This window comes from Pempheris klunzingeri, chromosome 24 (genome assembly GCF_042242105.1).
Source record: "Pempheris klunzingeri isolate RE-2024b chromosome 24, fPemKlu1.hap1, whole genome shotgun sequence".
NCBI lineage: Eukaryota > Metazoa > Chordata > Actinopteri > Acropomatiformes > Pempheridae > Pempheris > Pempheris klunzingeri.
Window position 1 is genome coordinate 4,406,244 of NC_092035.1, and position 26,618 is coordinate 4,432,861.

Sequence of the window (26,618 nt, forward strand, 5' to 3'; positions counted from 1 at the left end):
ACTACACACAAAGTCTGTTCTTAGATATGGATGGGGCTCCCTCTCAGCTACATACTGTTTGAATGGCATGCACATTTTGTTTCACTGAATACTTGAAAGCTTTTGCACAGACGACGGCACCCTAAATGGGCCTGTAAAAAGCTCTGCCTAAATAGCTTAACACCAGCCACTTAGAATACAGGTCAAAATGTGAATTAAGATTGGTAGTTGGGATAATGTTTTGATAACATCAAAGAGCTGTCTCTCTTCTGCTGTGCGGCTAGCCTACAAATGCACTGGACTGCACAATAATGTAGTCTGGGTCTCCAGTTTTTCCCCCTGCCAACTAGTATTTTGTGCAATTTTTTATCTCCACACCAACGTATGGAATGTCACAACAAAGCCTTCATGAATGAGTAAGCACAGATCCGATGAGGAGAGGAGGGGAAATGGGAGGAAAAATTGCTCATTTTGCTTCCCCTGGCATGCAATTTCCATCCTCTATCCACATCTCTCTAAAAGCTATCTAAAACACATCAACTTCATCTTTCTAGGCTGGATGGGCCTCAGAGGATCACCTCCAGACATGGCACAATGACAGTGGTGGGGCTGAAAAGAAAGGATGAAAATGGTAATTCTGCCCTCTTGCTTATAGCGATGGGCTTCTCATTTTACTGCTGATTAAAAAGGGGAAAAATTCATTTTAAACGTCACTTGCCCCTAGCAAAGAAAAATACTGTATATTGAGGTAATTGATCATGCCTCAGATGGCCATTTCATCAGAGGAAGTGCAACATGAGTATTTCATCTCCTCTTTTAGCCGTGTTACAATTGACCAGCACATTTTTTAAGCTCCAGGGCGTGCTACACTGTGGCTGGCCCACAGTCCTTTTATTTTCTGCTGTAACAAATGGGAAAATAAAGTGCTTTTAAACTGCATTTGATTTTGGTCAACTTTATGCTTTAAACCGCCCCTCACCAAAACACACACACATATACACACACAATAGCTTGCATATGTTTTTTCAAGAGCAATGTAAAGAGACTGTTTGAAATGAAGCCATTACCGTTCTTTTATTGTGGTATTAAGTGATGTTCCAGTTGGACAGGACAGCTATTCCCTGCAGAAAGTAAATAAAGCTAGCATAGCAACCACAGATACTCAGCTCAGTTCACAACCGCACATGAAGGCATTCAGATCAAGGTCTAAAAAAAAAAAAAAAAAAGAAGAACGGTGGCCGTGACAATGATTTGCCGATTTGAAGACCGTTATGTTTGATACATTTCCGCCAAATAACAGCAGGGAAGAGCACAGGGGGAGCTCATGGGCCAAAAAATGAATGCAGGGCCAATTTTGAAGGCCATTTATTTTTCTATACATTCTAGTCTCCCATCAGCTGGTGATTGTGGTTCTGTGACTATGTACACAAGGCCTGAGAAGTGGGCTGTTTCTTTTGAACTCTTGATCTGACAGCAAAAGAAAACCTACATTGTGGTAACAGAATTGTAATGACATCTCTTCTGGAGGCCGTGAAGTGAAATGGGTGACAGCTTGCTGGAAGTCCACCAGGCAGGTATAGAAATCTTGTTACTGTATATCAGAATATACTGTATATTGATGGTATCATTTAAGGAAAGGACATGTGGAAGATCATACTGCATAGCTGAATTAGTGAAAATGATCCAAATGAATTTACCACTGCACTGGTGACAGTCCAATACAAAGACTACAATTAATGACTATTTTCATTCCCAGGAGGTGTAGCGACTATTTTTCTCAAGTAATTATTCACTGCTTTTTAGCCTATAACAAAAAAAGATACTTGCTATGCTCTGAGGTGATGTCCTTAAATTGCTTGTGTTGTCTGACTAACAGTCCAAACCCCAAAAAGAATTTACAGAGCAAATCCCCACATTTGAGAAGTCGGAACTAATGAATGAATGAATGTTGGGTCTTTTTCCTTGACACAAAAAAAACTAATGGTAAATTTCAAAATAATAATTTTGTTTTGTCAAACAACTTTGACCGACATTAAATCATACAACAGGAATATTTAGCCTTAATAAAATGAATTCCACTGCTATTCTGATTACAAAAAAAGTTCATTTTTCTTGTGAAACATTTCATAATTTTAACTCTTAAGGCCTCTTAGAAATATTCAAAATAAAATGTGATAATGTGTCTGAGAAGGAAAAAAAACATTTGGTTGCAGCTACCTGCAGCCACTGCTTTAAAGAAAGGTCTCCTACTCTAATATGGCCTATTAGCTGAGCAAAAACAACAAATGGAACGATGCACCAGAAACTAGTTTGTCACTAAGGCCTGAAATGTTGGTATTCCAGCTTGATAGTCATGATTCTTCTTTATATGGGCGAGGCGACATGCCCAGACATATTGTAATCTGCCTGATCTACCATACTTGTCAATTCATGACATGATGGCTGCAACAAAAATAAATAGCTTTGAATCAGATCGATGCCCAATGATTGCCATGGAAAATGGAACAAGGCATGGGGAAAGAAGAATCTCATCTTCACTAGAATTGGATTTTCAAAAGATTTAACTGAGAGTGTGTGTGCTATGCATGAAGTCCACAGATTCTAATGGTGAGATTCCACAACAGTCAATAAGTCTGCGCAGCAGTGCCATGCAGGAATGGAAGGTGCTCAAGCTGAAGTATGATATTTGCACACATGCTCATGGTCACACACGCACATAAACAAACAAGCTGGATCATTTCTCAGTATTTCCATTTCCCCTTGAGGCTTATTAATGTAATCTAATAGCCATGATTGAGGTGGCCCCCTCTCAACTTCCTCTCCAACATTCTTCCCTGCAAATCCTCATCAATTGCTCCAATCACTCCTCACACAGAGCCAATACTCCACAGTGAGACAACCGTTATTTCCCACCATATTAATGAACTCTTTCATTTGAAAGCCTTTGACTGCTCACCCTTTGATTGCAAAGTCAAGGCCAATAGGCCTTGGTGACAGCTTCTTGAAAATTAAAAGTATCAATCAGGACAGGAAGGGAAGAAGCTTGCGATGTCCTCAGGTCCTTCGGTCTACCAGAGACAGAGCTGTAAGCTGAATGGGGTCAAGTGCTATTTGCAAATGCTTGTCATGGTGTGTTTTGACACATTTTATTGCAAGACGAGCAGGGCTTGCCTCGTGAAATAGGAAAATAAGATTAAATGTTGATTATTATGGGCAAAAAAACCAAAGTTGATCATTTTGTGACATTAATTACATTGTATGGCACATCACCATGTTGCTGACACCACAAATAACAAGTAACTCATCGTTTCGAGCTGCTAATATGGTAAAACTGTCAGTGTAGCTTTGATGTTCAAGAGCGGAAATTCAACCACAGGGTTTATTAAGACGGGGAAGTATTCACATGTGCTGCGAGGAAGTAGTCAAAGTTGTTCTTGAAATAAACCCACAAATGAAAGAACTTTACTCGTGCATTAAAAATGCCCTTTAAACCAACATTCAATTCATCAAGGAGCAGAGGAGGAATTCAGTGCCAATGGGTAAACTTGACCAGTATAAAAAAAGTGCCAATGCTGAAAGACATAATCTCTGTCTAAATCAATTTCTCTGTGAGAGCACTCTACTCAGCTCAATATGTAGCTGCAGGGCTTCCATTAAGTGGCCACTGCCACTTACCTATTAATTCATGTGTTGCTGGTTGTTCCTGTGGCAAGGCTTAACCCCAGATGTTGGAGACGAATCAAGATGTTATAAAAATAACATCCTGAACCGAGCAGATATCCCCTAAAGCAGAAAGTGTCGAGAAGAAATTGGAGTGGAAAGATTTAGAGCAGAGCATGATGCAAGTAGATTATGGGGCAGTTGAAATGGGGAGCAAATGTTACTGTTGACAAAATTAGAAAATCATATGTGATTAATGAGGTGCTGGCTGATACTGCCTGTAGGCCTTGGCCTTAGAGGAGTAATAGATTTACAAGAAGACATGAGAAAAGAAGCATCTCTGCAGCAGTCATTACTTGATAAAATGTTGAGATGTAATTTGGAGGCTTCAGTCCCTTTTGCAGCTCATTTCAGAGGGAAGTTTTCTCCCTCTTTTTTAGCCTGCATCTGCTCTAACTTTACAACAGTATAATGTCCCGACTCCCAGATATGTTTAAATGCTACACCCCAGTGTGGTCAGAGCCAGAGGTGGGCTTCAACATCCATCTGGACAATCACAAGCCATCATCCATCCTGGCAGGGGAGGGAAGCAGGGGTGAGGAGAGGAAATACTAGCGAATACAGAGGAGAGGCACAGAGAGAGCTGACTCGCTGAGCAATCACTCAGCAGAAATAATTTGAAATAACTAAGCCCGGGTTCTTCTCGCCTCCCAACTATGACACACAAGCGCGAGTTATGGGATTGCGCGCACGGAGCGACACGCACACGTGCACAAATTCGCATACACCCACCGACACACGCACGCAATTGCACTTCTACAGCCGCACACACACGACAGCACTGGCACACATGCACACGCACACTGCTGACGCACCGAAGCGACACGCAAATGCGCACAGTGTTACACAATTAACGTCGAGAGAGAAAATAATGCGTAAAATTAACCGCGCGTGTCCACTGGCACACTGTAATCGCTCTGCGTGGAAAATTAGGTTTCAGTAAAGACTACAGAGGACTTCAGCAGTCCACTCCACTGTCGTACTGCAGCCGTGAACACTTCCATTGAGGAGGCTCCGTCCGCAACTACAGCAAAAAGAGCGACTCGGATTCGTGCGTAACTGAAGGAAAAACATGTTCGTTCCAATTGCGCATTTAAGTGCCGCATATTAGGAGATCATGACTCCTTTAGAGCGCGTCGATAAGTGATGCAAATCTGTGCATATGAAATGCCAGCGTCATCCAAATTAATCGTAGGTGCCCACAAACTGGTGGAAACATGTCCACAGAAGGCAGCATGAGCATCTAACCAACTTTGGAAACGTTAGGACGGAAAAAAAACATTTAACTTACCCACAAGCAGTTTCCAAATGATAGCGTGCACTGTGCTGTCAGTTCTGATAGCCCCACACCATCACGGTGTCTCAGAATCTGTTCTACAGAGTGAAGCGGTAACGGGTTTTTTAAAAAACAAGGAATCCCAGCTGTGAAATAGTCCACTTCTCCGAAAACGCAGCGTCTGTCCCAAAATTACATATTGCCAGCGTTGACTGGCGCAAATCAGGGCACAAAAACACCTGCAGCCGGTCACTTTGCAACAGCAGGAGAGAAGAAAATGAAGAAAATCATGACAGTGATTAGGGGAATGGTCGACAGAATCAGTGAAGGACTATATCAGAGGAGGCAATTAGTCTGATTGTCCTATTAAATCAGCTGCTCAGCGGCTCGCGGCCACACAGCCCCGGCAGGTGAGCGCTGCGTTAAGCAGGACTACACGAGCGCAAATTTCCAAAGTGATGTGCAAAAGAAGACACATCGGATGCCGTCTCTCGCTCTCTCTCTCTCTCCCCCCTCTCTCTCTGGGTGATGCTCTGTCAAGGCGAGATGCGTCAAGCGTGCAGACGTTGGCTAAGACAGCACAGGATATTAAGGCCATCAAAATAAAAGCACGCCATTTGTCATCAAGTTACGTGTTCGTATTTACAGGCAGCAAACCTTCGTTTCACATACAAACAAGTGCAGGATAGTTGTGTGTTTTCTTGCCAATTCTTGCCAAGTACAATTTCAACGGATTCCTGGTTGACTGTATTTGGAGCTGTTCGCTATGCTGATGTATTTTCCTGGAAGGCTTTTATTTTGAAGGACAAATGAGAGGCGTTGTTTCCGTATTTTCTCCGCCTTGACCCTGGTACCACTGTCAACGCTCCTGGTCAGACCTGCGTTCCTCCGGAGTCTTCGTCCTCTTCATGGCGCACTGACTGAAACCTGCCCAGCGTGAGGAAATCCTCCTCCTCATGCGCCTGTTGTAGGACATCAATTCTCTATTTAGGAGGGACTTTTAGCGGCCTGCTCTGAGAACACAGCGCTGATTTGAGTGCACGGGCGGGCAGGCGGTGCAGTGCAGCTCAAGTTTGAGGATAGACGCACTGCCGCCCAATGGAAATAACAGAAAAGGTCTGAAATGTGAAAAATACTCTCAGCAAGCTTCACAAGTCGCTTGAGTCACAGCGTCTTGTTATTGCATAAGAGAAGTGAAATATGAGGTAACAGGGTAAAGATTTTAAGGAAAATCCACAGAGGGCCATATGGGGCAAGGGAGAAACATATGTACACGTTTTTTTTTTATTTCCTAATGATCCTGAAAAAACCATGTACACAGATTTATATAAATCTTTGGTGATGTGAGACAATAAAAACATTTCTCCACAACAGCAATGTTGTTGTGTGACCCCAAGGAATCAAAGCTTCTTCTGTCCAAATCACTGGATAATGAATAATTAATAACCACAGAACATAAACCATCATTTCAAAATATCCAGTAGTTATTGAAATCCACAGTGAGCTTTATTGGGAATTTAGAGGAACTAGTTTAAGAGGCATAATGAGTGCTAAAGCAAGGCAGACCCACCAAATCCCTTATAATTATGTACCAGAGCTATGAGTGACCTTGTACAAACAAGGTTTTCATTTTCAGCAGAAAATGGTCCAAATGTTATGGCCCATTACCGCAAAATGAGATATTTTTTTTCCTTGTCTACTTCTGATAGGCTTATGGAAGCAATCGTGTTTTCATTACGTTTTGATGAAACGGAAAAACAGGGACTCTCCAATTGCACTGACAAATGGGTCTCTATTGAGAAATGAGCTTTTTTTATATTCAAACTCGGTCATACAGTGGGTTTAGTTTTCACATTAGTTACTGCGGTACATCCTCATCTGACACCAGTACATTCCACTCTACATTTATCACCATCTTCTTCCTGTTTCCTGTTCAATATTAACTGCGCACTAAGACGTATGTGACCAGGCCACTGAGAGGCCTGAAAGGAGTTCAGTCCACATTGTTCAGGTATTACTTGTATTTATGAGTAACCAAGGACTCGCATCCAACAGGCAAGAGACAAAACCCTGAATCACTGAGGATGATGAATGGACAGCGAGGGTGCCTTCCGATGTTCCTGAGCTGGAAAGGTGTGATACAGATTAAGGACTGGTAGGTAAGCGAGCCGCCGTGTTGGCCAGCCAGGCCGTAAAAAAGGGACTCGCTTGATTTCCCCCTCACTGGGCTACCCCTGTCAAGACTTTGGCCTCTGGCACAGCATTTCTGTGAGGCGAATTTCGATGAGGGGAGGGCTTTGAGGAGGAGAAAAACCATCCTCCTCGGACTGAAAATGTGCACTTGTGAGCTTTCTTTGTCGTGCGCGGACCCTGACGTGAATAGAGGTTCCTTAATGAGCAAAGAAGTGGACAAACAGGCATTGATTCCCCCCTTCTATCCGAGGTTGCCGTCCGCAAATGGCCTCAACTCAATCAACCGGTTAGTGTGCAACTTTGAGGACAACTGTCGAGTGACGGTTGATTGTTTGCTGCACTTCTTTCTGCTCGTTTGACGATTTCATTGTGAGCCCGAAAGAGCAAAGGTGTGGTGTTAAGAGTAAATACAATGACGTGATGTAATCAATGGTTTTATGAATCGCTTTCAAAAACACATCATCACTTATCTGAAAACAAGGCTGTTTTCTAACCCCTTCAGAAGCTGACAATTCAGCAATACATTTCCATTTAACAGTGGTATGAAGCTTCGCACTGTTCCAATTAAAAATGACACATCTACTGATGTGAAAAACTTGTCGTATGCTTAGAAAATGATGAACAACATGAAGGTGAAACCTGTACTTTTTAAATAAAATGAATGATATCTGCAACAACAACAAAAAAAAGCAGAGAATCTCAGTCAGATCTTGAAGCAGAATATCTTATAAGGACAAACTGCAGCTGGTAGTTTCGTAAATGTGTTCAAATTGTGTGTGATGGTGTTCTCCCTGGAGTGATGGAAAGATGATGAGATGAGGAGAAATGGTTTTAAAGCACCAGATCTAATGACTCAAACAAACACTAAAGCACAGGCCGGGCTTTTCAAAACATCTGCGGGACTGAGGTAATCTTTGATCACGTAAAGAATAATAGTCGTATTGGTGCAACCGTGCTTTAAGACACCCCAGCACCAAGCGGACTCCAAACGAAGCTGGATACATCTGTAAGCTGATTACTGTAGAAGACAAATATGATAATCCCCAGCTCCTGTTGGCTGAGTCATATAAAAAGCTAGATTAAAACACCAACTTAACATGTCACCAAGGGTAACAGCCCATCTATGCACTTCAGTGGCCTCTTTTGGAGGACAAACTGCACCACTGACAAAATTTGCCACCAACACAAACTCACTTATTATTTTGTGCCACCTTCAGTGTTGCATGACTAATTTTTACATCTATCAAAATCCAACCTTAGCAGTATGTACATTTGAGCAGAAACTAAAGCACAGTACGTGCTACAGACACGGATATGTATGTTCCATTGTGGGAAGGCCACCATGTAGTCTCCTAAAAAATGAACTAGGAATATTAACACCCGACTAAACCAAGCAAAGCAAAGACACTCCAGTAGGTACCAAACAGGAAGTGCTTTTGGACACGGCTTAGGATTGTGCATGAGACATATCTCCTTGGCTCGATCTGTCGACTGTTTCGGGTATTGTTTGCTTAGAAAATGTGGAATTTAAAAGTCTCTAGCATGTTTGCTAATTGGTACACAATTCCATTTCCACAAGAGCGCTGGTAGGCTTATAATTTGGGTCCAGGGTGACAGTTCTTGCTAAAAAACACAAATAACCCACTACTTTCCCCACTTACTCAAGACAAAGATGCGGCAGGAAGTGTTACAAACAAGTAGCTGCAAACAAGTGGCAAACATTGTGTTGAAGTATAGGCATTAAACATTTATATTTATATTTGACACCTATTTCACTTACTTTAAGGGTCATTTCACATGTAATAATCTCTAATTAAATGTACTACAGATGAAGAACCCACTGCTAAGACACAGCCATATGTCCCTGCCCTGCTTCTCGAGCTTCGTATCGCAACCTAATTTTGACTGGGAGTGATAATCAGACATCACTTTGTGAGATGGACCGTTTTCAGAGAAGGCTACACATTTAATTGGGGTAATGAGGTCACTGAAGGAAGCCTGGAAGCCCTTCTCCAATTACTGCCTACCAAACGCAGAGTACCAACAGGACTGAGCAGAAAACATCTCAACATGACAAAGTTATTACTGTGCGCCACACAGATTAACAAAGCGTGACGCTTCCTATTAAGGCACATATGCATGTTTTAATTTGTCCCTGTGCTTTAATAATGGCACAGGATGCAGTGGGAACAAAAGAAGACATCAGACAAAAATGTCTTTTTCATCTGCACATTTTACAGTGGATGAGTCTAACTTGCACACAACGTTGTCACTATCTGTGTGCGTTTTTGGGATAATGTCATCGTACAGCTGATGCATAATTCACTGCTCTCCTCCAATTCAGTTCAGCTCCCCAGAGAAGATTTAATGGGATACAACTTGATGCAAGTTTGAGTGTGATTAACTCAGTCCACGATGTTCCTGCTCAGTTACCAGTTTTGGACATTCGTGGGAAGCCGTACCTCCTTTTTTCAGCTCAAAAATATTCAAAGACTTATTATAGTCGTACCAAAGGGCTTATACTTCGTAATTATAATGCTGTCTCACATTAATGCAAGTATGAGCAAGCAATTGTTATCAGTCAACACAGAGTTCTTGGATGTGACTGCAGCGTAGGTTCCTTGCAGTCTGTTGCACACAGATCAGTTTAAAGTACTGTTGAGGCACCAAGTGGCAAGCATATTCTGTCTCTATGTCATGTTTCTTTCAGCATGCAAGGGAAAGCAACACATCGGGTGTTGCAAAGTCACAATGAACTCCCGCTGCTCCAAACAAAGAGGGACCAGACAATTTGCGCGTGATGGACGTTGATTTCTCTGACAGTAGAAATCTCCGTGTCATGTCAGCTGTGGGAGTCCATTTATTTCATACGGCATAGAACATTCGCCTAGGGAGTGGTGCATTCATATAAACATGTTTTTGTTTTGTTCAGGCTTTTGTGGGGCTTGCCGACTTTCAGAAAGAAAATGTTGGTTTGCCTCTGTTGTGTTGGGCTGTGTTAGCAAATATCTTAAAAATAGCGATAAAGACACACATTCAGTGGTCTACAATAAAATCCCACCTGGGCCTTTTTTCCTCCAACATTATTCTTTCCAGTCTTATGCAAGTAAGAAGTCACTGCACTGACTATCTGCTTGCCTAAAATAAATAGCTGCATGCTCTGGCAGAGGTAAGTCTGGTTGCAGATATTTTTATAGCCCTCCTGGCCTACATCTGACAGCTCAAAATGGTAATTCTTGTCAGCAAGCCACCATTTACGCTTAATGCGTTTTTACTCTCGAGCTCGTCTGAATGGCCTTGTCTCACCTGTGCAAACAAACTAAATAAGGAGGAGGAAAGTTGGGGTAAAATGTCCCTCACTTGTACTGCTCAAAATAGCCACATCGAATAACTGAAAATTTAGACCTCTGTCCCCTTTAAAGTAAACTGCAAAGAGGTTCAGAAGGAGGGGGAATACAATCCACAGCAAAAACAGAAAAAGAAATTTAAAGGAATTAGTCAATGCATGATGATAGTTGTACTCACACATGGAAAGTTTGGTACAACAAACAAATGAGCCAATGACAAATATAGTGCTCAAATTCAGCTTTTATTAGTAGTTTCTTCATAAATGTGGACTTTCATGCTTTACCCAAGTTGCCCACTTGAATCCAATTTAATTTTACTCAAACTCCAATGTGACTTTTGTTTACAAGCTGAGGTACACTTTTAATTGGGCTGCATGAACGTAATGAAACCAATTATAAAAGTGAGAGCAAATAAGTCTTTTGCATCATGGTTCAAACTAAAGAAAGCAAATTGTAGCGTTGGCAGACCCCCTTTGGGCCTCCGAAACTACCCGTATCCCACCCACCTAAACCCCAGTCTCTGCATGACGGCTTGAAAGGTGTATGGCTGGTTGAGAGAAAGCTGCTGTGCTTAGCTGCGGAATGATGAAAGCTCTTTCTTTGACTGCTACTGTTTGAAGCTCTCCCTACATTTTTTTTCTTTTGCAGAAGCGTATATGTTTTATACTAAAAGGGATCGAGTAAAGAGAGCAAGGTGCATGAGCGACCTGCTAACCTTAGAAATGTGTGTTAAAGAAGTGGACTTGTCACCCACATTAGCCATGTTACATCATTGGCTTCAGGTGCAGAACCTTATCCATACCTTTCTTGACACTTGTGTGTGTTGGAAGTCAATATTCTGCAGATATGTTCCAATACGAATTCTGTCTGCCATGATAAAGAAAAAAAGCAATCCTGCAGCATATATTTTGTAGATACATTCAAAATGGATGTTTTATGTTAAAAAAACAGAAAATCCAAGCACTTTATAGTCCCTCCAAAACAGATTTTACTAATGCTGAGAAGTTAAATATAAAGTGAATTCATAGAGGTTTGCAGCTCTGTAATCATATTTTGATGATGCAGCTCAAGAAGAAAATTAGGCCTTACATATATATACACTGGGGAGGCAGGATTGAGCAGTATGTTATCTGAGGCAAATGGAGATGTGTGTTTAACATCCGTATTCTAAGAGTGCAACTTGACGTGGTGTTTTTGTTGTTGTTTTCTTTTCCATTTTGCACAGATGTAGGCAGGAGTGCAGAACAGATTTTTGTGCCCTGTGCAAATGCAGTCTCTGTGGACTCCTTTGCAAAAATAGGTTAGCTATACAGGATGAACCATCCTCCCTAATAGAAGCAAGTTGAAGACGTACAAATTATTTTACAATTTGGAAAATTCTTTCATATTCTATTCTTTCATCATGTGTAATTTTAAGGTCTTGCTAATGCACAAGTATATTGCATCTGTGCTTTCCATGCTATGCTGCAGTCTGTTACTTTTGTGTCAACTCTCTGCTCTCTGCTATGTTTGTTTCGGCTCGAAAAATAAAATTTGCCATCCACATTGGCAAAATATAATAACCTTAATTCCATCTATTACAATTAAAGTACAGAGGATCTAGCCAATAAAACAATTTTCTCATTTAGCCTACCTCAACTAACAATGCTGCAGGCCATCATGTGCCTTAGCTTATGTTATCTTCATGTTATTCACTGCAGTCTGTGTCTAGAGTGCTCCACAATCAAGTACAGTCACAGTTATATTTACAGTTTAAAAACTGAATGAAGCTAAATGGGCTTGATGAAGGACATGTCGTACTATTGCTTCTACTGTATGGGTCACAACTTCAAAGCCAACCTGCTCTGGCATTTGTGTGTTCAATGGAACGGGAATGCATCAAGTCTGATCTATCCACCATGCCCTGCATGCTTCCCTGAAATGTTGTTTGGAGGGTAATTGAGTGATATGAATAATAAGTAATTCCCAGTGAGCTGTGTTCGGCTTTGTAGTGGTAACCAGGCTATCCAGGCCTTGCACTTTGATTTATGAATGATGCATCAAGAGGTCCAATCAAGATATTCAGTATGCTGAGACAAAAAGGCACTATGCCTTCACGTGGACATCGTGCTTTACTTAATTAATGGAAATAGACCCAGGTGATCCACGTGCTCTTGCGGTTAACCCTTAGATCATATTTGAAACACGCACCTCAAGATGAAACAGGAAACATCCATTAATACTGACGAGGAAGCAATGACCCCGCAAGTGGAGCGCTTAATACTGATTCAAGTTAATTTTGGGGTACTACAAATGGGCAATGTTCCCAGTGACAAACAATAAAAGCTCTATTGGTACAGGATTAGAATAATGTGGGCATCTCATGTTACTAATAGATGACCATTCAACTGCCGTTTCCTAAAATGCATAATGCCTCCCACACAGCTGGCATGAGAGCCTGATGTTACCACATCGCTTGCATTGCTCAGTGGGACTCCATATGGAGGAGCGCCATGCTCTCATCCAAGTGTGAGCAGTATAAGATTATCCAATTTCAGATATTATGCAGGGCATATATCGCCCCGGTGAGACTGTCAAAGAAGAGTAAGAGCCACTGGGATCCTGCTGGCAGAAGAGCAGGGAGGTTGGTACATTACTCTGTATATTTTAGGAACACTTAGCTATAGAACTCGCATTAGAGGTTCCTGTCTTCAAATGCCTTATGAGACTGTATAGAGATGCTATTAAACAGTGATAAACACTGACATTCCTCAGAGACTCTTAAACAGGAGGAGAAAGGTAAGCTAATTTTTCCAAAGACATTTGATGGATGACTATCATGACTTGATAAACACAAAGAGCAGCCAGCCTTGTCTAAGAGTTGGATAATGGACTTATTGGGATTGTGGGGAAAGCCCTGATCTGAGGTGTCTGTTTAGCTTTAATTATCTCTGATGAGATAATGATCATGTAAAGTCATCTATGTCACCACTTTAACTCCCCAGTCTAACAAAGTAATGAAATGAAACCGACTTAAGACGACGAGGAACAGTGGGCGTAGTTTATATTTAAAGGAAACACAGCCTGGCCAAGTTTAAAGACATAGTCCTTTTCATTTCAGTCCTGGTTGATCTGGTAGCAACAGCAAGCACAAAATACTACTACAGCGAACCATCCTCGAGCAGCTACTGTGCCAGAAATATAACAGAGGAGCAACTGGTGTACCTGTTTACAGCACAGCCAAATAAACTCAAGTCATTTTAGTTAAGAAGTGATCAATAATTGTCCTTTTAGCTATGAGTAACGGCAGTCTGATTTCATGCTGCACACAGCGTGAGTAGATTTTCACATAGCAACAGGGCAGCTAGTTCCTTTGCTGAGGAGTTGGAGGTGTGTAGCCTATTGCCTTAAACTCTTCATCATCAAGCAGGAGCTCAATGTGGCTGCTCCATGTTCCATTATGCACTTTGATGAACAATCTCCGTAATCGCTTAACTTGCATTTCCAGTGACTACTGAACAATGAAAGCCACTCTGTTTTTCACCAGTGGAATGCTTTTAATGTGAGTGGGAAAAATGTTTGATTTGCTGTGTCTTAACACAGCTCTGATAGTTGTATGAGAGTGAACAGTGGGGTGATATCAATGATATAATAAAATGGGAAACGATAACGCTAGATTACGTGCATGTGCTTACTGCTGATCCCCAGTGCTGTGAAGGCAACTGGAATCCTGGTGGGAATGGAAGACTTTGCCACTTACAAAGAGAACTTCTATATAAAGGAGGTACAGGGTTTGATTTTATGAAAATCCTAAGGATTAAGACTTTAAACTAGTCAGCAGAAAATTGAGATTTTCCACTGACTTATGTACAGTTGTTTGAGCTGCTATGTGCCAGCCATTCAAGCAACAGCAGGTTTTGGTAACTCCACATTCACTTTAGCACTCAGCCTTCATGTTAGTAAAGAGCAGGCACCACCATTTATGTAACACTTAGTCAGAAAGCCTTCCTATACTCAACAATGAGTAAACCCACAACCTTGGCCTCGTCTCCTTTAATTATAGCTTACGCAAGGTAGCGCGATAAAACATTATTCTAAAATTATTCTGCAAGGTTGAGCGCAAAGCACTCTCTGCTCTGAACCATACCACCATGTTTTTGTTCATTCTTTAATGGGGTCTCGGTTCATTTGGACTTTAAGCTCATACATTTCTAATGGCAGTTTTTTATGTTGCTTGTAATATCTTGACTAAAACAGAATGCATCTGCACTACCAAAGGATTTTGAAAAATTGTACAAACTAGTGAAGTCACTTAAGTGTTGTCTCCACAACTGGATTTGAGGGAAAGCGTTAAATCTTGAATGCCATCATGTGAAGTTGTTAGATTTTCTTCGTGTATTACTATATCATTAATTCATCGACATAAATGATTAAAATATGTTGATGTTAGATAAATGTTAACGATTAATAATCACATGAGAAATTGTTTTTACTGAAACTGAGACAAAAAAAGTCAAAACAGGGAACTGCCTCTAAAAGGAATCCTTTCCAACACAACACTATTGTTTCAACCAGCTGCCCTTGAAATAGACAGATCGAGCCTTCAATGGTAGAACAAAGCTTTTTACCACAATTCCCAGGGCTATGATTACGGATAAGACTTCCCTCAGGCAATTTCGAGTGAAGGGCAGATGAGGAATAGAAACCTACCATGTGGTCTAACTACGGGCCAATTAATTGGCTACAAAGCCAGATCCAAAAGGATGAATTCTTTGTATACATATGGTGAGCTATATTCATACACAAATGGCCAGAAAGATTGACAGATAGAGTTTGCAGTGCTTGTGCCTATTCTCCATATAGAGAATGACTCTATTCATCACTTTGTGGCAGCTCTTGGCAGAAAATGGCGATCAGTCTCTGATGGCATGTAACATAGCTTTGGAGAGCCATCACGCTAAAGGCCAGGTTTGTTTGAAGTTCGCTTTGCAATGCATCAGTGGGGATGACCTAGATTTGCTATCTCTCATTCCTCCAAGACTGCAGAGAGAGACAGCCTCGTTTCAGCCCTTTCCATCTTCTAACTATGTCAGCTTGCCTGTAAACATTTGGCACAGAGTCACATCACTGCGTCTCCCTGTTTCCCCGCAGACGACTCTCTTTTCCTGGTGTCAACTCGTGACTCCCCACGTGCTTGTCCCCTAGGATGGAGGTGGAAGGCTGAACAGCAGAGTTTTCAAATGGGAGGGAGATACAGTACAGCATATAAACAAACAAATGATGAAAAATGCACACAAACTCTCCTGCAACTGTAAGGACACATCATGAAATAAATACAACAATTGGGATCAGAAAATAATGAATAGTACAGGCTTATCTACTTCTCAAGATTGTGCAAAGAAGAATTAGACTCTTAAAAGAGAGCATTTGGACTAATACTGAAGAGATTTGGGTCATCTTGTTCCGGTTTTATAGCTGCAAATGAGAACCATCCCTGAACTTCTTGCGGGAGGGACCATGTTAGTTCTGACCCATGAAACACAACACAGGTTGAACCCCAGGTGCACCCTGAGCTCAGCAACATGGCCTGTCTGCTTGTTTGTCTGCATGTCATCCAGTACATCTCCTTACTCCTCGATCCATCTGCTTTCTTGGCGAGTTTGACTCATTGTCTGACGACACAAAACAAAGAGAAAAAAAAAAACGATTCCAAAAAAAGACATTCTAACTCCGTTGGGAGCTGGCCATGTGCCTCTGAGGTACGATGTTTATTTTGATCGCGTCTAAAAGCGGTCACTAAAAAAGAAGCAGGCATTAGCGAGCCCCCCCCCCCCCCCCCCCCCCCCCCCCCCTCGCATCCCTTCTTCCCCTCTGCTCTCCTTCCCACACACCCACAGGGAGCCGTCGTCGGTGCAGAGCACACTGGAGTGAAGGCACAAGAACGGCATTAAAAACTGCTGCAGCTGAACAGCCGACTCAACAAGCAACAGAAAGAGTGTGTGCCACATTTTTAATTATGCATGCTGCACAGCATTACATAGCCCCGTCACTCTGGGAAATTGCACTTTTCTGCTGGAGTATTTTGTTGGTTTCCTTGGTGACCGTGTAATCTGACATCATTAGACAAGTATAGTATGCTAGCCAGAGTCACAGGTGCCTCGTTCCAAAATATCCACCCTACTCCTACCTAATGCGGTCACACCGACTACTACCTCTACTACCTCTCACTGTGCGGTAATTTTCATTAGAAAACACCTTTGAACAACTCTGTGAGACCTCAGGGTGCCAGTGAAAAACAGTGTTACAGGAGTGGAGCGAATTAATGTTTTTTCATGAAAAATCAACCGCACACTGTAGCCTTGTGTGTGGGTTTGAATTTTGGCTTGACTCCTGGCTATTTCGCTCATTCGGCTCTGCTTCTTAATATCCTCTGTGTGCAATAGCAGGTGCAAATATAAACAAACACCGGAACATGATGGATTGCTCAGCTTCTTCACAGCAAATGAAGAAGCACCAATAAAAAATTCTGTAAGGCAATAAACTCTGACTTACAGTTTCTTTCCACTAAACATTCAACACCTCAAGTCAACAAGTGGTCAGACTCAGCAGCTCTATTTGCTTTTTCTATTTTGTGCTGTAAAGAATTTTCTTGCAAATCTGAGTCTGTCGCTCTTTTTTTCTTTTTTTTTTCAATCAAATTTTCACTTTGAAACTCAACTCAGTCTCCCTGGAAATAACATTCATATTAGACAATTCTGCAGTTCATGATTCATGTTGAAAGCCGAGGTCTGTGCCAGAGAATAAAGCAGCATAAGTTGCATGATTTTAAATATACATTGCTTTTAGTTCATTTGGTCATCACATATGTCACAAAAAATGGGCGTGCTGTTGCTTTATCACAAAACAAGAGTACAATGAACCCAGGAGTGTGAAAACCAGGAGGCTGAGGAGGAAGATGTGACTTTGTGCAAAATCGATATTAATGGTGTGATATGTATATGAAATGAATAGTTTGATCCTAGATTCAGTATGTTAGCAGGCAGAGACCCTGAACATCTTACTTTGAAAGCATGGTTTGGATCAGGTTCCTCTAATTCGTTACCTACCGACGTAAGTCTACCCAAATAAACCTACTTAGTTAGGGTTGGGGAAAGGCCGCTGTAATGGTTAAAAAGAGCCCAACGCGTATAGGCTACTGTTGTAGGTGACAGAATGTGAAGCAGAGACTGTACAATTTGAAAACTCAACAATCCAACCGAAACTTTCCTCTGAAAGGCCTTTGTGGCACTCCAACAAGGCCATGCAACATCCATCTTTGCTACTAAGAGAAGAAAGACACTCACATAATGAAAACAGGTTCACATGTCAAGAAAATGTAATTTATTTCACATTCTGTATTGAGGTGACTATATGATGCCTTCTGCCCGAATTATCCAGTGTGACGTGGTTTGGAGGACTGCGACACATTTAAAAAGGGATCTAGAAAAGCACTTCACTTTTCTGTGATTATGGATGTTTAGGTTTACATGTAACAGTGTCTGAATTTTAAACCCTTACAAAGATCCACCCTCCTCCGATACTTAGGGCTGTTGATGCTGCTCAAGAATTGAATGTAGAATAAGCAATAAAGAGAAGCAAGTGACAGAATCTGTGTTTTCACAAGCTTTGGTTGGTATCATCATGAAAAGCCTGCACAATCCTGACCTTTTGCTTCCAAAGATGATTGTCAGGCTGGGGGATGAGATGAAACGCTGCAAATGTTTTGAAGTGTTTACTATGCTCCTGCCTGTTTGGTGAAGCAGACCTTCAGAATTTGTGGCAACAACCTTTGATAAATGGATGAAAAAACTATGGATGAAAAGGTAATGATGAAAAATGTCTTTTGAAATCAGTAATCCATTATTCTAAGGGATACAAAAGTAAAAAGAAATGCAGTAACTTAACCCACCCAAAGCTTACCAAGGATTTCAATTCGAAAAGTCTCTTTTTTAATGAATATATCATTTTATCTGTTTAAGATAGATGAGGATTATGGACGTCTTCAAAATGTGAAAGTTTGTCAAAAGTCTGGCTGAGTTTGTTAAAATTGTACTTTTGTAGCATTTATTATTGATAGAAACCACTGCTTGCCTGTCACTTGACTGCGATCATAAACACAAAATCCTCATATGTCCTCAAATCCTCAAATTTAAAAGGATGATCACATGAGAGGCACAAACTGGGGCTAAAGCTCATGTCAGGCCTTTCAGTTTTAATTGGTATCAGATTTTAGGGCTATCATAAAGAAGCTCAGGGAGAGGAAGGACATGTTTTATCTGGTCTTGATCATGACACATTTTCTGTGGAAAGATTCGGCTCGTACTGCACGAACATCATCTGACTCTGGCACTTCATGCACAAACTTGAATTAAATATTTAACTGGAAGTCTCCACAGAGTTTCCTTCCTGGTTTAACAAGCTACATCACCGCACAGCAGTTTTTCTCTCGCACAATTTGTACTGACCAGTTCAAAAGCAACAATGCTCGAGACTTTGCAAAATGTTCCAGCTTGCAGTTCTGCAGAAGGATTAATTCTCTTTATCTTTAGAAATTAATCATCTTTGGTAAACACTGATATTTTGACAGTTGTGGGGAGTAATTACAGTATCAGCAAGTGTGCAGCATCACTAGACCCTCCCAGGCCTCCAGTAGATCCTCTGATATCACCTATCATATCCTTTGAAACATAACGGCACTGGTAGATCAGAGTTATTGCAGTAAAAGGACAGCTTAATCCCTCTCCTTTCAATCTTCACTACATCAAATCAGAGTAATAGTTTTCTGTGATCTAAATGTGTTTTATGTGCAACCCCTTTATATACAAAGAGAGGACAAAGTTACAAGAACAAACAATGTCTATAAGAGCTTAAAAAAATTAATTCTTGAACTATAAAACGTAGTATTTCTTGTAGGGCTATATTACAGAGGACTGCAATCCATTTATTATGTATGTGACTGCTGTTTTTTATTGTGTTTTAGGCAGATTTGAAGAATTGCTGTAAAGTAAGAATGCTTTCAAAAACATAAAATGTAATTATGTGCACACACAAAAAAATCTTTTCCTGATAGAGACCTTCTTGATGCAGGATAATTACCTTGTGTCTTGTTGCTGTACTCAGTCTTGCCATGATGACCTGTGACATGAAACTGTCTTCCACAGCCTCACCTTGGTAGGTAGTTTGGCTGTTCCTCACCCAGTTTTAAGCTTCCTACGGTCGTGGAACTGTCATGGCTACAGCCGTGTAAAGGGACAGAGTCATGGTCTTCTTGTGTACATGAGGAGACAGTTTACTGGTCAAACAGGTATCTGAATATAACCTGCCTCCTATTTATAAGGGAAGCACTTGCCTAACTCCTACGCTCATCCATAATGATCATTCCAGTCAGGTCAAGGCACCCTGTGTCTAGGCCAAAAACACTTTGTTCCCCCTTATCTGAGCCAAGCAGAACTAGAACAACAAGAGTTCATATCACAATCCGGCCTGAGCATGCATGCCTTCATGTCATGCAACCATTTCTGGTCTCTGGCCTTTCTGGGAACACAATAGCCAATTTGGCGCTGAGACTTCCTGGAATGCTATTCACAGCCTTTTTACCACATTGCTACACATGACATTGATGATCATTAGCACCTGTTTGGTATCAGTAGTTAAACATACACCTGACTATTATCCTACAAATACTGATTTGACATTTTCTTCTGTTCGCTCATTTTGCAATTTGTAAATCGTTAAAAATAACCAATTAAATGTTATATTTTTGAAAGCACTCTTACTTTACAGCATTTATCCACACCTGCCTAAGACATTTGCACAGTACTGTATATCTAAGTCAAAACCTGGATTATGTAACTTTTGGAAAGATAAATATTCTTCCTCTTACTCATGAGTTCTGTCCAACAGCTTTACAAGGTCTGGTCTGACCACTAGCTTACAGTGGCTGATGTAAACTAATGTTAGCAAACTTTAGACAGATATTGCTGACATTACTGAGTTATTTCACTGACTTTGTGGCTTTTCTCAACTTGTGCTACAATTACATCATGTTTCAGCATTTACTTTTACCCTGTAACTGTCACTTAAGGGCACTGTTACATAAAAGTAGCTTCATCCAGTTTGGCTTACTACGGCACACTTAAATGTATTCACGATATATGGAAAAACTATACTTTTAAAGTTGCATTAATTTATTCCAAAACATATCATTTAATGCATATCTTTAGAAAACATGTGTATAACTTTAACTACAATGCATTGGTTAAGATCACCTTTTGCCCATTTGCTGAGAAACCTGGCGATTTTTATGTCCCTATGACATTTTATTAGCGCCACTATTAAAACAAACTATACACACTGTAGCCTCTTCGCAATTTCTTTTCCACAACTTGTGGTGGATAAATTACAAAATGGTCTTGGTCAAACTCCGCACTCTGCTGGGTCCTCTCTAAACAAAAGGGTCACCCTACATCATCCAGTTTGTAGTTGTACTCAAAAGGTGGCTGAAGAATTAGGATAAACACACGTTTTTCACACACAATAATACCTTTAGCACTGCAGATACTAATAACACCTGTTATTTGATCCAGACCTCGCTGTCAGCCATTGTTGTTGTATTAATAAAGCTAGTTCTGGTAATAAGATTTTGAAGATAGGAGCAAAGCAAGCAAATTGCAGAAATTCATGTCCTCCCACCATCTGAGGAAGTCAAGACTCAGTGGATTTACTTTGTTTCGGATGGACTTGTGAAAATCCAGCAGTTGTTGCGGGGACATTTCCCCAAAACACAATGTGTTGTGTTGTTATTTCACTCTGCACTGCTTTCTTAAAAAGGCCCGGCAATGGTACAAGCTCATGGATGGATCGATACCTGGCTGTCCATTACCCGACTTGGAAGCTGTACGTTTTGCCATATTTTATGCTGTTTTTGCTGTTTATTTGGCAGGTTAGTCTATTGAACTTCAGCATGTTTGCATATCAGGTGTTACCATGTTGGTCAGCTAAAGTGTTTCCACTAACCCCAATGTCATTTGCAAGAACAACCAACTTGAGCTGAACACACCATGGCTGACAACCACCACCACCAACCAACCACTAGCAATGAAAAAACACTGTTTATAGCTATGCGGAGAAGAGTTTGTGTTGAGTTTTTACTCCAGGGACGCACTGGAGGAGGAGACACCACAAAGTGCAGTGATATGTCGATTCTCAGCGAGCAGCAGCCTGGCTGTTCACAGCAGAGGCACATTTCTCTGTACTGATCAAGAAAAGATTCTGCTCCTCTACTCCTTTATAATAACACTGGGGCTGATCTTTATCAATAATCTCATGAATTTATAATGTAAAGCACCCACTCCCACATCTCCCAGTGCTTCTGCGTGTGTGTATGTCTCATCTCCTCTGCTGTTTGTTTGGACACAACTGAGAAATATGAGGAATAATTTTGTAATTTAAAATATAAAATCCCAAAACACCTCGACTAGCCTCGAGGGTATTGAAACTCCAGGACAACAGCAGGGAGATCCCTAGCCAGCAGCGGGCAGCCCCAAAGTCCTGTTTTTTTTTTCACGTGTAACATTGTGCACGCTATTGTATACATGGCCTCTTCAGTTTCTGTGGTTAGCCTGCTGGTGCCCGACAGCCTCCTCTGCAAGGAAGGGCTAAGGGGCAGAACCGAAATGCAGCAAAGAGGGAGGGGAGGGACCTGAAGTTGGACTCTTTCAAATTCTAAGGGCTAATCCGACTAGAAAACTTTTTAGAGGTGTTTTTGAAAAATGAAAACTATTTTGGTTCAGTACCTTTCTGCTGTCAGTCAGCCTGATGAAGATGAAGGCAGGTTAGCAGGCTGCTGTCCACTCGGCTCCCCAGGAGATGCTGCTCACAGATGTCCGGACAAAGGACACTGTTTACGGAAGACAGAGTCAGAGTGGATTGGATGACAGAACACTAACATGCTCATCACATTTTGCCTCCTATGAGGATTCCCAATAAGTCTGCTCTCTTCTCAGTCCTACCACCTGCTGCTTCATAGAGGCAGGAGCAAAATTGGAGCAGTAATTAAGATTACATCATGCAAACATGTTTTAGTAGGACCCCCAAATATAAATACAGACCTGAAAATGAGCCTAATATGTCTTCTTTAAGGCCACAGTACCTCAAGCAGCACTTTTAAGCCTTGGACAAAGCTTTTAGTTGGCTCTGATGCAATCCATCAAAAGTTATTTCATCTTTCTGAAACCAAAAACATCTGAATGTCCTGTGCTTTTTAAATGAAACACGGTCATGTTTTTGTGAATCCTGAGTGTGTGCATGCAACAAACAGCCAGAAACACGTTACTCTGATGAAATCATACAACAGCCAGGGTTAGCACTTTGTTGTCAGGGAGACAAAATCAATACTTCATGAGCAGAAACTGAGTGCTTTTCATACAGTAATTGGAGCCAGCTTTGATATACTGTACATGAACCCAGACACCACTGAGAAATGTCTTGGTAACTGATATCTTGACATCTTGGTTGCTGCATGCTCACAACATGTTTCCTACTCAGTCTGTCTAGAGGTAGCAAAGCATTGCAGCCACTTGTGTTGTGTGGAAAACTGTAAAAAGAAAAAAAAAAGTGTCTTAATCCGTTGGCAAAGGTTGCAAGCCTGAATGTAACATGGGCAGTGGGCCACAGACTAAGAGGAACTGAATAAGTCTCTTGTGTTGACAGGTCTGTAATGTGATGAGTAAAAAATAGCCTCATATAATTTCTGCAAGAAAGACACTTTTAAGGTATTAATACGGCATGTAATGAGCTATCTTTCTCAAAACAACATCTCAAATGTTATTAAGTTCAATGAAAATTGATCAGCTACAAATAAGTCCACATTGGAAGCTGCAATTTTGGTACAAGGCCAACTTCGGCCAATGGATCCTACTTTCAGCAGAATCTCAGATAAAGCTTTCTGAAGCTTTTGTTATCTTTATTGTCATTTTGCTGACACAATTCCCAACTCAGCACAGGTACACAGATATGGCCCCAGATTTGCGGATAGCACAGATCCCTTACAAAGCAATACCAGCTAACAGAGTTCACAGGGGGACGGCTCTCTAATGATTCAGTATCGGAAACTTTTTCAAGCTCGTTTCTGAGGGAACTAAATTAAACTTTCAATTCAACCCAATAAACTTAATTTCTCCCTGCAGGGCAATATTCATGTCAGGCATAACATATAGAGTAAAACACAATCTAATACATGGACACACAGGACTAAGAGCAATAACATTATTTTATAGAGAGCACTACTTAATTTTGAAGGAATAGCAATATTTTTGATCTTTGAATCAGTGCTGAGTGTGTGCATATCTGCCACCTTCTCACGCTCACCCACTGCATGCATGTACTTTTAGATTAAGGTGACATAAAAGATGATTAAAATCAGCACATTGAAGAGTAGTGTCTCTTGTATGGACGTTAATAAGAGCAATTAGTAGAAAATACTTTTTCACACAGCACATTAGTTGTTGTATTTCGGTGTGATCGCTATAACTCCAGATATATTGTACCGACACTCTGCTGTGCCATATATTGTCTTTTTTATTGTATACATTATATATAATTGGAGAACATATTACAGCTAAATATTCACAGGCCATGCATGCACAGAGTGTGTCAGTACTGGAGAGAAAACAATGTTATCTTTTCCTAATGTTTCCATTACAACATAGCTGTCTCAAACTAAATTTGAAATTATATTTTCTACTTCCAGTGAAGTAGTTGATTGAACAAGCATGAGATGAAGTTTTCCCGCTCTCATTAACAACTGTGATGGCCTGAGCCTCTGTGTGTGGAGTTTTAGTCCATATGCTCATTTCCTGCAGGGGAGAAGTAGAAGGCAAAAATAAAGCTTTTGGGGGACTTGAAAGGGAGAAAGGAGACGGTGGACAGTGCCATGGGTCTTTGAGCCAGATGATGTATTAGACAATGCCTGAATGTGTGGTTCTACTTCTAATAAATCTCTGCCTGAGATGGAGAGCGCAAGGGGTCAGTTTTAGCTGTGATTGCTGTGATAAAGACTGAGTGCACCGTTACTGATAGAATACATGTGTCCCTTTTTTTTTTAATTGCCGCTCCAAATCAAATTTGAAGATGTTTTTTTTACTCCATCTGTTTCTCTGTAATTTGTTTATTTTTTTGTTTAATAGCAAGCTGTATCTGAAAAATAACAGATTCAAATTTTTGGGGGGAGAAGATGATTAGTTGAATAAATTTTGATGCTACTCCAGATCTTTTTGCCAATACATGTGTTTAATGGTAAACAGAAATGTATTTGATGCACTGATCTATATCTGGAATGAAAACAATGGGTGTTGAGGTTTTAACTCCAGCGCGTGTCCTTTAGAGTTTAGTGTTAATCCTGAGCCCTCAATAAGGACTATGTGTTTCTTTCTATGTGATACTTGAGGCACATCACTTCTAGCTTTACAGAAGAGAGCCCCAAAGGAGTGTGACATGGTGTAATATGCATGCTGCTTATTATGGCATAGAGCCAAGAGAGCAGTGGTCTACCACTATATTAGCCATTTGATCTCACAAAGATTCAATATCCAACCTGATCATCATAAATAAGCCCTGCTACAGTGAGGACTGCTGAAGAGATGTCCCAGTTTTACTTTCAGCTAAAGACACAAAGTTTGAAATTAAACAGTCAACAGTTTTCACTGCTACTACTGCTTTGGTAGAAAGTAGCTCAGATGAAATCTGTTTACAGCGTGTTCTGTGGGTAATTCAGAGAAAGTGGGACATTTTTTCTGGGAAGAGATGTTCATGAACATCTAAACTTGTGAACTTGACAGCTCTGTCCATCTGCATTGTACTAGAGGGGCAGAAGAAATCTCAGAGGCAGATATCTCAAACCCAGAACAAATCACGTCAGAACTATCTGCATGGAAACCGCTGATTGTAAATGAAAACTCAGATGAGTTTTTCTTTTTGTCTGATTTTGTGGGTTGTTTGTCATTTGCATGAGGCAACACATTTAAGTGCTATCAAATAGAACCATCCTCACTGCAATCACTTCCTTTGGAGACAAATCCATTGTCCAAACTGCTCATCCTCATCAAGGGTCGCCAGGCTGCAATCATCATACAATCCTGAAAATAAGATCTGACCTTTTGTGTTGGATTAAAACTGTATCTTTACAAAGAACAGACAAAATGTAGACACTGTTCGGAGTGAAGGGGGGTGATGATTCCTTTTCTTTTTCCTGAACACTTTGGACTGGTTTTCATTGAGAGACAGTGTTGGCTGTATTGTTTTGTGGAAACCTAGCTCTGCTTTATTATGGCAGACCCAACAACCACCACCAAAAACTGAACTAGGACACAATGACGGGGAATGCTGCTCACTGGGGTCAAGATTAGAGTTAAGACCAACTCAATCCAATATCAGTATCAGGTGCTGATCCAGATGGAATTCATTCATCGGATATCAGACTGCCATCACATACCCATGTACCAATCCAGATTCCATAGCATGATGTTTTTGTGAGTTATAAATATGGAATCATGCATTTTTAAGCCCATAGCCAAAAAACTTGTGGGAAATAAAATGATTTTTTAAATAATTGAACAGCATCAAACACGCCAGAGAATAAAGCAGCCAATGTGAGGACAGCAACTGAGACAGTACTTCACTTGGGTCACATGTAATGTCTGGTATGAAACGGGTGGAGCAGAAGGCTCAGACCCTGAGACAGGCCAAACTCCTCCTTCAGGGTCTGCACCTGCCTGCCTTTACAATTTACACCCCTGTTGTTGCTTGTATGTGAAACCTACTTAACCTTCAAATGAATCACTTTGGAAACTGAATGCATTTTTGCACAATATATTTTGTGTGGTTTATTACAGCCTAATGCAGCCTTACACATAATACCAAATATATATAACAACAACAACAATAGTCAAGAAAAAAAGTACTGGTATTGGTAAGTATCGCAGTTGGAAGATATCCAGTCCCAGCTATTTCTTTTTTCATCCCGTTTCTTTCATCCTTTTCACGCTGCAGGTCTGGACTAGTATTCCATAATGACTGCTCAACCCTAG

The 26,618-nt window shown here is 40.9% G+C and overlaps 1 protein-coding gene across 1 annotated transcript in view; it reads right to left on the reverse strand.

Annotated features, from left to right (window-relative positions):
* LOC139223664 (interleukin-1 receptor accessory protein-like 1) overlaps positions 1 to 22,389 on the reverse strand; it is a 235,375-nt gene extending 212,986 nt beyond the window's left edge. The window contains exon 1 of the mRNA XM_070855634.1: positions 22,329 to 22,389. The gene's annotated coding sequence lies outside the window, so the exon portion shown is untranslated. The remainder of the gene's footprint in view (positions 1 to 22,328) is intronic.
* Between the last annotated feature and the right edge of the window lie 4,229 nt (positions 22,390 to 26,618).